The sequence below is a fragment of the Coenobita brevimanus genome, chromosome 105 (genome assembly GCF_032717465.1).
Source record: "Coenobita brevimanus isolate Jiangsu-jjx chromosome 105, ASM3271746v2, whole genome shotgun sequence".
NCBI classification, from domain to species: domain Eukaryota; kingdom Metazoa; phylum Arthropoda; class Malacostraca; order Decapoda; family Coenobitidae; genus Coenobita; species Coenobita brevimanus.
Genome location: NC_137058.1, coordinates 12,870,164 through 12,881,254, shown reverse-complemented (window position 1 = coordinate 12,881,254; position 11,091 = coordinate 12,870,164).

Genomic DNA, 11,091 nt, shown 5'->3' with positions numbered 1-11,091 from the left:
ACGAACTCTAGTAGAAGACCCACTGTGTATCGCTCAGTTTAACCGTTCCTGTTTGCATTTTGATCGAGATGGTTTTTCAGAATTTTTGTCACTGCTCCAAAAGCGACTGTTTTTATGCATGACATTAGTGCTCGACTGAGTGATTTTATTGCATGTGTATATTGGTCGCCTTGCCTCCGTTAACCGCTGGAGTTAGGCTACGCCCACTTCCGGTGAACATGGCCATTTCTCACCCCCCAATCCCCCATACCCAACGTGGAATCAGTTGGTGTCGAGCAACCACGGGAGTAGAGTCGTCGTCCCAGTGCTGAGAGAGGAGGCTCCCTCATTGTAGTGCCTACAGTCTCCAGAGTTCAACGATTCCCCATATCTCCCAACCGAGTTTGTGATCGGTTGTAGTGACTTTAGTGAATTTCAGTGGATTAGCAGAGACGCCCAGCCTCTCCACAGCTGGCTCCGTTCTATCCAATGACCAGTATTTCCGTTCAGTCTCCTAGGCTGTAAGACTAGCTTTTGAATGAGTGAGTGTATTTCCTTTGATATTTGAATTCATTAGTCCCCATGCGACAATGAATCCTCCTCTTGAATTCATTTCTGAGATTCATGTAACGGAAATTTCAGTGTAATTAATAAATTTACGGTTCTTTTCTTGAGCTTAATGTAAATGTAGAATCGTATTTGATTTCTCCACATTGAGCTTAACTTACTGTGCTACGCTCAGTTTGCACAAACTTCTTAATCGCGACTGGTATTTAAGCCAGTTCTTCCATATTGAAACATAAATCCGTTGTGCCAGCCAGGAGTTAAGCACCAACAAGGACCTGTCCATTATTAGTATTAGTTACTGATTGTCAGGGGGTAAAAACACTTTCTCAGAGGCCAACAGTACCAATGATACAGCATTCGTGAGTAGTTAGACTCCGTTGTGTAGTGTTGGGAAAGTTTGTAAGACTCGTCTTTAGAGAATCGGCGAAGTAAGCCAGAATAAAGTAAAACTTACAACTTGAATTTGCAAGTCGATTCACCTTGTGTCAACTGATTATATGCTTTTATTATTATTTTATTTTAAAATCCACATTCCCCCGTGACAGTGTGTGTGTGTGTGTGTGTGTGTGTGTGTGTGTGTGTGTAATTGTGATGAAGTATTAATTATATTTTGAGTTCGTTTATATTAGTATTTATGAAATATAGCGGCAAACTGAGACGAACCCTCATAATAGCACTGATTTTTTTTATTTTTTTTCAGTGACCAACGGTCACTGTCAAGCTCCTTAGGGTACAGTGGAGGTACAGCCATACAACAGTCATCACTTATTTGTGTTCTTAATTTCCCATTGAGAAGAACCTCAATTGTCTGTAATATGCAGAGTAAGAAAGAAAATGTTTGGTGATGTGTTTGTGGGGTTGGTAGAGGATTAGTGCCCCTCCCTGTAAAACAATTAACTCTAAGCCCTTGACCACTCCGTTTGGGATACATGGCGTCTGGCAATGAATGAATGAATGTTTTTTGATGATCCGAGCGCTTGCTTGCATACGCTGACTGGCGCTGACAATTTCCGTTACAAATATGCAAGTATTTCCTTTACAAATATGCAGACAGAGGAAGGCAGCGCTGAGAAGACTGTTTTATGTGTACAAAACCGAGAATTCCTCATTCCAGTGTAACGATGGTAAACTGAAGTTCACTGGCTTCTCTCCCAGTGGAAAAGAAAGAGAACAACTAGAATCCTGAGAGTGTAGCACGGCCCTCGTCCAAAAAAGTAGCCAGTCGTCGTGGGAGTCTTTTTTAAATAACCATTCTTTACGGAAGATTTGTAGGGCTACATCTTACAAGAAGCCAAAATTTAACTTTACTTATCAACTGTCATTGTGGATTTTCTCATCCATTGATAATCACGTTCCTGTTTTCCTGTCAAAGATATGCAGTATTAAGAATGATGTGGTTGAAAATGTGCATCCGGGAAGGAAATCAAGGAGGAGTATAATCACAGTAACAAGAAATATGAATAAGAATGAGCAATCAAAGCAAACATGACCTGACAGAGGACCTGTTCCTGTAGTGGCGTACAGTAGTGCAATGCAAGCATTGCTGGTCTGCTTAAACAAGACACCATAAAAATCGCTGTGCGGGAAGTAGTCAATTGATATTTGTGAGGAATCTGCATGGGCAATAAGAGTTTGGGAATAAAATAGTAATGCCAGAGGGTTATTTGTAAATATGGAGAGAAGAATGGGACTGCAATAAAATGCGTAACACTGGGGTGTCTGGAGAGGAAAAGAAAGTTTAACAGAAATAAAAATGGAGGGAAAGGACAGAAAACATTAAGAATGTTAGTTTTTGTGGAAGGAAGGGTTGCTACTGACTGCCAAAAAATGTCTCAATATCCTCTGTTAAGACCACACTACCACAGAGCAACCTCAGGATATAGACAGGTAGACATATGGTGAAATCTAAATTTCTTTTATAAAATCGCATAACAATAGCCAGCGTAAGTGTTTTGTGTCTGTTAATTCAGTGTTCTGTATCTCTCATACCCAGTGAAATTGAAAATTTTAATTTGTGTTCTTGACAATAACATTCACCATTTTTTGGAACCACAGATGCGGCTGAATTTTTATTAGTCCACTTATCAAAAGAAAATATGGTGGTAATGAAGTATATGGGTGTCACAATCACGAAGTGCTCAGATCAGTCAATTCACATTTGAACAAAAAAAAAAAAAAAAAAAAAAGAGCCTCACGATGAAATGAATTTGAATGTCAGAGGTGATACGATAAGACTGGAACTCAAAACTTTCACATCCTTGTCCTTCACCTCCGCTTTCCCTCTCCCCCACTACTGCTAAGCTTTTGTACTACTTAGTATTTCTTTCCACATAAATTCCTGCTTGTGTAGTTGCCTAATAACATTAGTCGCCGTGACTATTGTGTGTTCTCTCAGGTTTGAATCCACAAGAGACAGCCCGATATTTTTCTGTCATTCAGTACCGTCTGGGATGTGAACCAGTAACCGATTCAAAAATATTCTGGATTACTGAAGTCTGACTTCGGATCCTTACACCTCGAGCAAAGCAATATGGCAATGGCTGTTACCGTTTTAACATCAGTCCCCAGCCCTGGCCTCCAGCACCTCGATGTGCCTCATTTTTCCGCCACCTACAGTTCACTCATGAATGATTCCTGTTACTGCAGTTATATATATCACCATCACATTCTAAATTCAGAGACCCAGCAGTGCAGGTTGATACTTCTTTTGTCGTGCCAGGAAAGTTTATACCAAACTTTGTATCAAAGCACAGCACCATAATGATCAGTGTATCTTAAGGAGGGTAATTCTATTTAATTTCCCGGTGTGGCTAACAGTACACGATAAAGAACTAGAAACTGATTATTAAATAGTTTCAAAAGGTAGCATCATCGCACAGTACCCCTTCAAGAAGTAGGGACTTATAGGGTCGGCAGCCATCATTGTGTGTGGCAGCCCTACATGATCGAAAGTATCATACAGCCTCATGGAGACTGGAACCTGTGTGTGACACATGATTACCACCACGATTGACTAATGTTGACTATGAAACCTAATTTTCAAGCACTAGAACTGTAAGCTTCTAGGAAAATATTATCGTAATTTATATCAATTCCGACCTTAATCTCTTTTCTGCAACCATTATCGCCCAATTAGAGACGATAATGTAATTGCCTGCCTCTGTGTGTGCTACTCAATCGACCAAAACTACAACAAACTATTCCTCTCAAGTACAACGACCAGTTACACCTACAAATTGAGACTCAACTGGGTGCGACTTAATCGACGATGACAACAACAAACCATTCCTACCAATTGAACTCCACTAGAAATGGCATATTTGTCCTATCTTTTCATATATATATATATATATATATATATATATATATATATATATGTATACATTTAATAAATATATATATATATATATATATATATATATATATATATATATATATATTTAAATATATCCCCCCTGTTTAAATATATCCCCCCTGTTTGCGGGGGGGACACAATCTGGCCGCACTATGGGGTGGTACTACTACTCTGCAGCCAGGTTGTTAGGAAGAATACTGGCACGTATTCCCTGCGTGTCGTAAAAAGCGACCAAAAAAGGGCGGGGTGAGGGGACTAGGGACCCCCTCCTCTGTTTTTTTTTTTTTTTTAGTTCCTAAAAAGAGACAGGCCAGAGAAAGGGATGGGGGACTGAGTTATCGCCGTACCCTGAAGATTGGGTCTATGAATGTGCGTGGATGTAGTACGATTGAGGCTAAAAGGGAGGAGATTGGGAGAATGTTTGTGAGAAGAAAGCTGGATGTGTTAGCTTTGAGTGAAACGAAGATGAAAGGGAAGGGTGAGTCCATGTTTGGAAGTGTGAATGGAAGATTGTCAGGTGTCGACAGAGGAAGGGCAAGAGAAGGTGTGGCTTTGTTAGTGAGTCCGGAAGTACAGCAGTGTGTGATTGAATGGAAGGAGGTGTCATCGAGACTGATGTGGGTGAAAGCGAAATTTGAAAGTGAGTTGTGGGTGTTTGTGAGTGCATATGGGCCAGGTAGTGAAAGGGATGAAGAGGAGAGGGCCTTTCTGGAATGATGTTGAGTGTCTGCAGAGTTTTGGAGCGAATGTGAATGTGGTAATGATGGGAGATCTGAATGCTAGAGTGGGAAATGTAGCAGTTGAAGTTGTAGTTGGTATGCATGGTGTGCCTGGAAGAAACGAAAATGAGGAACGAATGATAGGGATGTGCGTTGAGCGAGAGATGGTGATTGGAAATACCCTGTTTGAGAAGAAAGATATTTATAGGTATACATGGGTGTGACAGGAGGGTGGAAGGGTTGTTGATAGAGTATTGATGGACTATGTGGTTGTGTCCAGGAATGTAATTGGAAGATTGTTGGATGTGAAAGTTTTGAGAGGGGAGGGTGGAGGTATGTCTGACCACTACCTGGTGGAGGGAATGTTAAGAGTAGGTAAGAGATGCGTGAGAGCTAGGAGAGTTAGGTGTGGCAGGAAGGTTTTCAAACTGAGTGAGCTGGATAAAAGAGAGAAAATGAGAGAGTATCGGGAGAAATTGAAAGATGGGTGGTACGCAGTGAAAGATCAGGAATATGGCAGTTGGAGGTGGAATGGCAGTTGTTTAAGAGTGTTGTGGTGGGGTATGCGGAAAAGGTGTGTGGTGCGAGACGTGTGGGTGGTGGTGCACAAAAAAGGAAGTGAATGGTATTGCGAGGAAGTAAGCATGGCTGTGGCTGAGAAGAGACGTGCATATGAAGTGTGGCTGCAGAGGAAGGATGAGCTGTCATATGAGGGGTATAAGGAAAAGAGGAATAGGGTGAGAAGGGCTGTGCGTGATGCTAAAGTGGCAGCAGATGAAAGGTGGGGTGGGCGGTTGACTGAGAACTTTCAACAGAGTAAGAAAATGTTTTGGAAGGAGGTGAAAAGCGTGCGAAAGGGAGAGTCTGGGAAGGAAGAGTAAGTAAAAGCAGAGGATGGAAGGATGTTAACTGAGATGGATGCAGTAAGGAAGAGATGGGCAGAGTATTTTGAAAGATTGTTGAATGTAGAGGAGGAAAGGGAGGCTAAGATTGTGGTGGAGGGAAGGGTGCAAGGAATAAATGTGTTGGGAGAGTTGAATGATTCTTTGATCACGAAGGAGGAAGTGCCGGAGGCAATAAAGTAGATGAAAAAAGGGAAAGCTGTAGGTATGGATGGGTGTGCTGTGGAATGCATGAAGGGTGGTGGAGCGATTATTGTTGACTGGTTAGTAAGACTGTTGAATGTGTGCTTTGTGAAAGATATGGTGCCAGTTGACTGGGCAAGTGCTTGTGTGGTCCCGTTGTTTAAACGTAAGGGTGATAAGTATGAATGTACTAGCTTTAGGGGTATAAGTCTGTTGAGTGTTGTAGGTAAGGTGTATGATAGAGTGTTAATTAAGAGAGTTAGAGAGGGCACAGAGGGAGTGATTGGTGATGAGCAGTGTGGCTTTAGAAGAGGGAGGGGATGCTTGGATCAGGTGTTTGCTGTGAGACAAGTGTGTGAAAATTACTTAGCGAAAGGCAAGGATGTGTTTTGGGCATTAATGGATTTAGAGAAAGTGTATGATAGCACTGATAGGGAGGCTTTGTGGACTGTTTTAAGATTGTATGAACTTGATGGTAGGTTACTAAAAGGGGTGAAAAGTTTTTATGTAAATAGCAGAGCGTGTGTAAGAGTGTGTAATACTGTGAGTGATTGGTTTCCTGTGAGACTGGGGCTGCAGCAGGGATGTGTGATGTCACCTTGGTTGTTTAATATTTATTTGGATGGTGTTGTAAGGGAGGTGAATGCAAGAATGTTAGGTGAAGGTCTGACTCTGGTGTATATTGATGGTAGAGAGTGGAATCTGAAGCAGGTGCTGTTTGTGGATGATACTGCACCGGTGGTTGATTCAGAGGAGAGATTGAGACAGTCGGTAGAGGAATTTGGAAGGGTGAGTGAAAGGAGGAAATTGAAAGTAAATGAGAATAAGAGTAAAGTGATGAAGTGTGCGAGGTCAGTAGATGGTAGGAGGATGAATATAGTTTTGAATGGTGAGTTGCTTGAGGAGGTAGAGTGTTTTAAGTATTTGGGGTCACATGTTGCTGTGGATGGAAGAATAGATGCAGAAGTGAAGTTTAGAATGAATCGTATGGCTGGGAGGAATAAAAAAAGTGTTTAGATGTTGTTCGCTTAGAGTGAATGTAAAGAGAAGGCTGTATGAGGGTGTTGTGGTACCGACTGCATTATGTGGGGCTGAAACATGGAATATGGGTGTAGCAGAGAGGAAAAGTTTGAACGTTATGGAGATGAGATGTCTGAGGAGTATGTGTGGAGTGACGCGAATAGATCGAGTGAGAAATGATGAAGTGCGAAGGAGAACTGGAGTTGTTTGGGAGATGGCTGATCGAGTTGAGCAGAGGGTGTTGCGATGGTTTGGGCATATGGAAAGAATGGGTAATGAGCAATTGGTGTGAAAGATAACTAGATCTGATGTGAGAAGTGTAAGGCTGAGAGGGAGACCACGATTAGGATGGATGGACAGTGTGGAGAGAGCGTTGGATGAGAGAGGGATGTCTGTTGAGCATGGATGAGTGGCTGTGCATGAGAGAAATAAATGGAGAGAAATTGTGAATGAATAAATGATGACGCAGCCCTGAGGTGATATTCTCCCGCATTCGGTCTGATCAGCTGATCAGGTCAGGTGCGTGTAAGGGGATGGGTCTATTATGATGTGGCAGGGGTAAACAAGCACTGCTGTCGGGCCCAGCTGTGGATGTCACTGATTGCACTGCGCAGTTGACCCTCCTGTGGTGTGGTGCAGTGAGGATCTGTCCCTTCTTCCCGTTGGAGCTAAGATGCGAATGAATGTGTTTGAGTGGATGAGTAAATTGGGAGTGTGTCGTCCTGTCTCGGCTACTCCCTTTCCTTAGAGGAAGCAGCCTAGGTATATATATATATATATATATATATATATATATATATATATCTATATATATAACTCGGCTGCTTCCTCTCAGGAAAGGGAGGTAGCCGAGACAGGACGTCACACTCCCAATTTACTCATCCACTCAAACACATTCATTCGCATCGTAGCCCCAACGGGAAGAAGGTACAGATATATATATATATATATATATATATATATATATATATATATATATATATATTGTTACGGAACAGAGAAAACTGTCCCGCAAAGTTCCAGGTTCAAAACAAAGAGTTAGGTAAAATTACAAGTTAAAGTTTAATGCTCAAATTAACAACAAAACATTCAGGACTCATAAGGATAATGTAATGGCAAAAAACAGGTTATATATATGGTTAACTGCAATAGCCTCTATTAACACGAAATTAGCAAGAGTAAATTTATCTAAGTCAGCCCTGATAAAATGAAAATACACTGGATAATGCTCAGTTAATGCAAGATAAATTATTACAGATACAAAATATTATTAATAATGACTGACATCCAAACTTCACATTAATCACAAAAACCTCACTAGGCCTACAAATTAACACCATATGCTATACAGTACAAGAACAAAATGTAATAACACTCATACTCAAATTACACAGGAGTTAGATGGCTGGAGACTTCCTGAGCACTCACAATAATAACAACTGTACAGGGGAGGACAGAGATGTGAGCAAAATGAGGAGTAGATCTAAGTGGCAATTAACGTTGAGACTGAGCTCGTTATATAGGGGCCGCAGAGCTTGATACAACTTGTAAGAAGGACGCGCAAATGAAGCCATGGGGACAAAGAGTTGACAATCCTGCTCTGAACAACAGAAAGAACGACTTACTCTACTATAAGGGAGGAGGGGGGGAGTAAGGTAGAACACGCTCGTGATCAAACATGCAGCATACTGTACGTTAGAATTACACAAAAGATGATGAAATCATAGGCTATGTAACACCTCCCCACAAAGAAAAAGAAATTTACAAAGGAAATTTCTTATTACTCTAAAACAATCTGTCTAAAGTCTAGATAAGCAATCTGCAATAACATTTTCTTTCCCCTTGACATGTTGTATGTCTAATGAATACTCCTGAAGAAGTAGACTCCATCTTGTCAATCTCTGATTTTTATCTTTAAACTTACTAAGGAATTTCAGTGGGTTATGATCGGTATAAATGACTATGGGGTCAAAACCAGAACACAAATAAAATGAAGAATGCTGTAAACCCAAAATCAAGGCCAAAAGCTCTTTCTCAATAGTTGAGTAGTTCTTTTGAGATGGAGTGAACTTCTTACTGTAATAAGATACAGTGTTCAATACCCTGATCATCCTCTTGCAGCAAAACAGCCCCAGCTCCTGTTTCACTTGCATCAACAGCCATCTTAAAAGGCTTAGCAAAATTTGGAGTAGAGAGCACTGGCTGACTTAATAGGATAGCTTTAAGTTTGTTGAAAGAGGATTCACAGTTATCGGTTCAGACAAATTTAACTCCCTTTTTCAGTAGGTCTGTAAGTGGTGATACAAGAATTGAAAAGTTAAGAACAAATCTCCTGTAATAACCTACCATTCCCAAAAATCTTTGTAGCTCTTTCCTACTTTTAGGTCTGGGAAGATCACTTATAACCTGATTCTTAGCTGCTGGTGGTGCAACATGTCCATCCCCAATTACGTACCCAAGGTACTGAACTTTAGCTTGACCAAACTCACACTTTGATAAATTAGCTACAAGATTAGCCTGAACCAAACGCTCAAGAAATTTACTGACATGGCATAGGTGATCTTTCCAGTTGTCACTGAAGATTAATACATCATCAATATAAACAACACACCCTGCCAAACCCTCTGTTACAACATTCATGAGCTTCTGAAATGTGGCTGGTGCATTCTTCATACCATATGGCATTACAGAACATGCAAAAGTCTTTCCTAGTGTTACAAAACATGAGATCTCCCTAGCACGTTCAGTCATAGGTACTTGCCAGTATCCCTTTAACAAATCAAACTTACTTATGTACCTAGCCTTTCCGATCTTGTCTATGCAATCTTCCACACGAGGGAGAGGGTAAGTGTCTGTTTTGGTTATCTGATTAACACCTCTGTAGTCGATGCAAAGCCGCTGTGACCCACCTGGCTTAGGGACCAGAGTGACAGGAGAACTCCACTCGCTCTGACAGGGCTCAATCATCTTGTGGTCCAACAGGTAGCCAAGCTCCTTCTGGATGAGAGGAACTTTCACTGGGTTCACACGGTAAGGAGGCAGTTTAATTGGCTTTGCGTCTCCAACATCGACATCATGCATCAACACAGTGGTTCTTCCTGGAGTGGCACGGAACACTTGCTTGTACTCCTGCAGTAATGCCGAAAACTCCTGCCTTTCCTTGGGAACTAGATTTGAAAGCTTAGTCTGGAGATCATTCATGATATCAGGATTCTTCCCCAAACTATCACTCAGGCTCATGCTGCATGAGAGAACTTCACTTGCAGACTCGGGTGGAACAGGTACAGTGCAGACTGGGTTATTTTCGTCCCGCCCTGTGATATAACTCTAGCATGTTGATGTGACAAAGTTGCTTGTTCTTTCTACGATCTGGTGTGGCGATGACATAGTTGATATCACTGAGTTTCTTCTCCACGAAATAAGGACCACTAAACTTGGCTTGAAGAGGTTGCCCATTCACCAGTAGCAGAATCAAAACCTGATCTCCTGGCTGAAAGTGGCGTAACTTGGACTTCTTATCATACCAAGTTTTCATCTTCTCCTGAGCAGCTCCTAAATTCTCTCTCGCCAGCTGTAAAGCAGTGGACAGCCGTTCTTTGAACTTCATCACATACTCCAGCAGGTTGACGTCATCTTCCTCCGACAGCCAGCATTCCTTGAGTAGCTTAAGGGGTCATCTTACTTCATGGCCAAACAGTAGTTCAAAGGGTGAGAAGCCCAGTGATTCATTTGGAGATTCTCTTGCGGCAAATACAACGAATGGAAGACCTTTATCCCAGTCTTTCTGATGTTCCAAACAGTATTTCTTGAGCATCGATTTGAGTGTTTGATGATATCTCTCCAACGCTCCTTGGGTCTGGGGATGGTAAGCTGAAGACGTGATCTGGGTGATGCCCAACTCTTTCAGAGACTGCTTGAAAACATTTGACATGAAATTACTTTCCCGGTTGGACTGTACCTCCTTGGGCAGACCAAACTTTGTGAAGAACCCTAGCATTTCCTTAACCACGTTCTTTGCTGAGATATTTCTAAGTGGAATGGCTTCAGGATAACGAGTAGCCATATCAATCAGGGTCAACACATAAGACAATCCTGAAGAAGTCTTAGGAAGAGGGCCCACAATATCCACCAACACATGGGTGAATGGCGCCTCAAAAGGAGGAATGGGAACTAGAGGTGCAACCTCTTCGGTCTAATTACACTTCCCCACAACTTGACAGGTGTGACAAGACTTACAATACCAGGAAACATCCCTGAAGATACCTGGCCAGTAGAAGTGTTTCAAAATGCGTGCCACAGTCTTCCTCACTCCAAGGTGTCCTGCCATACTGGAATAATGAGCCACTTTAATGATATCCTGCCTACA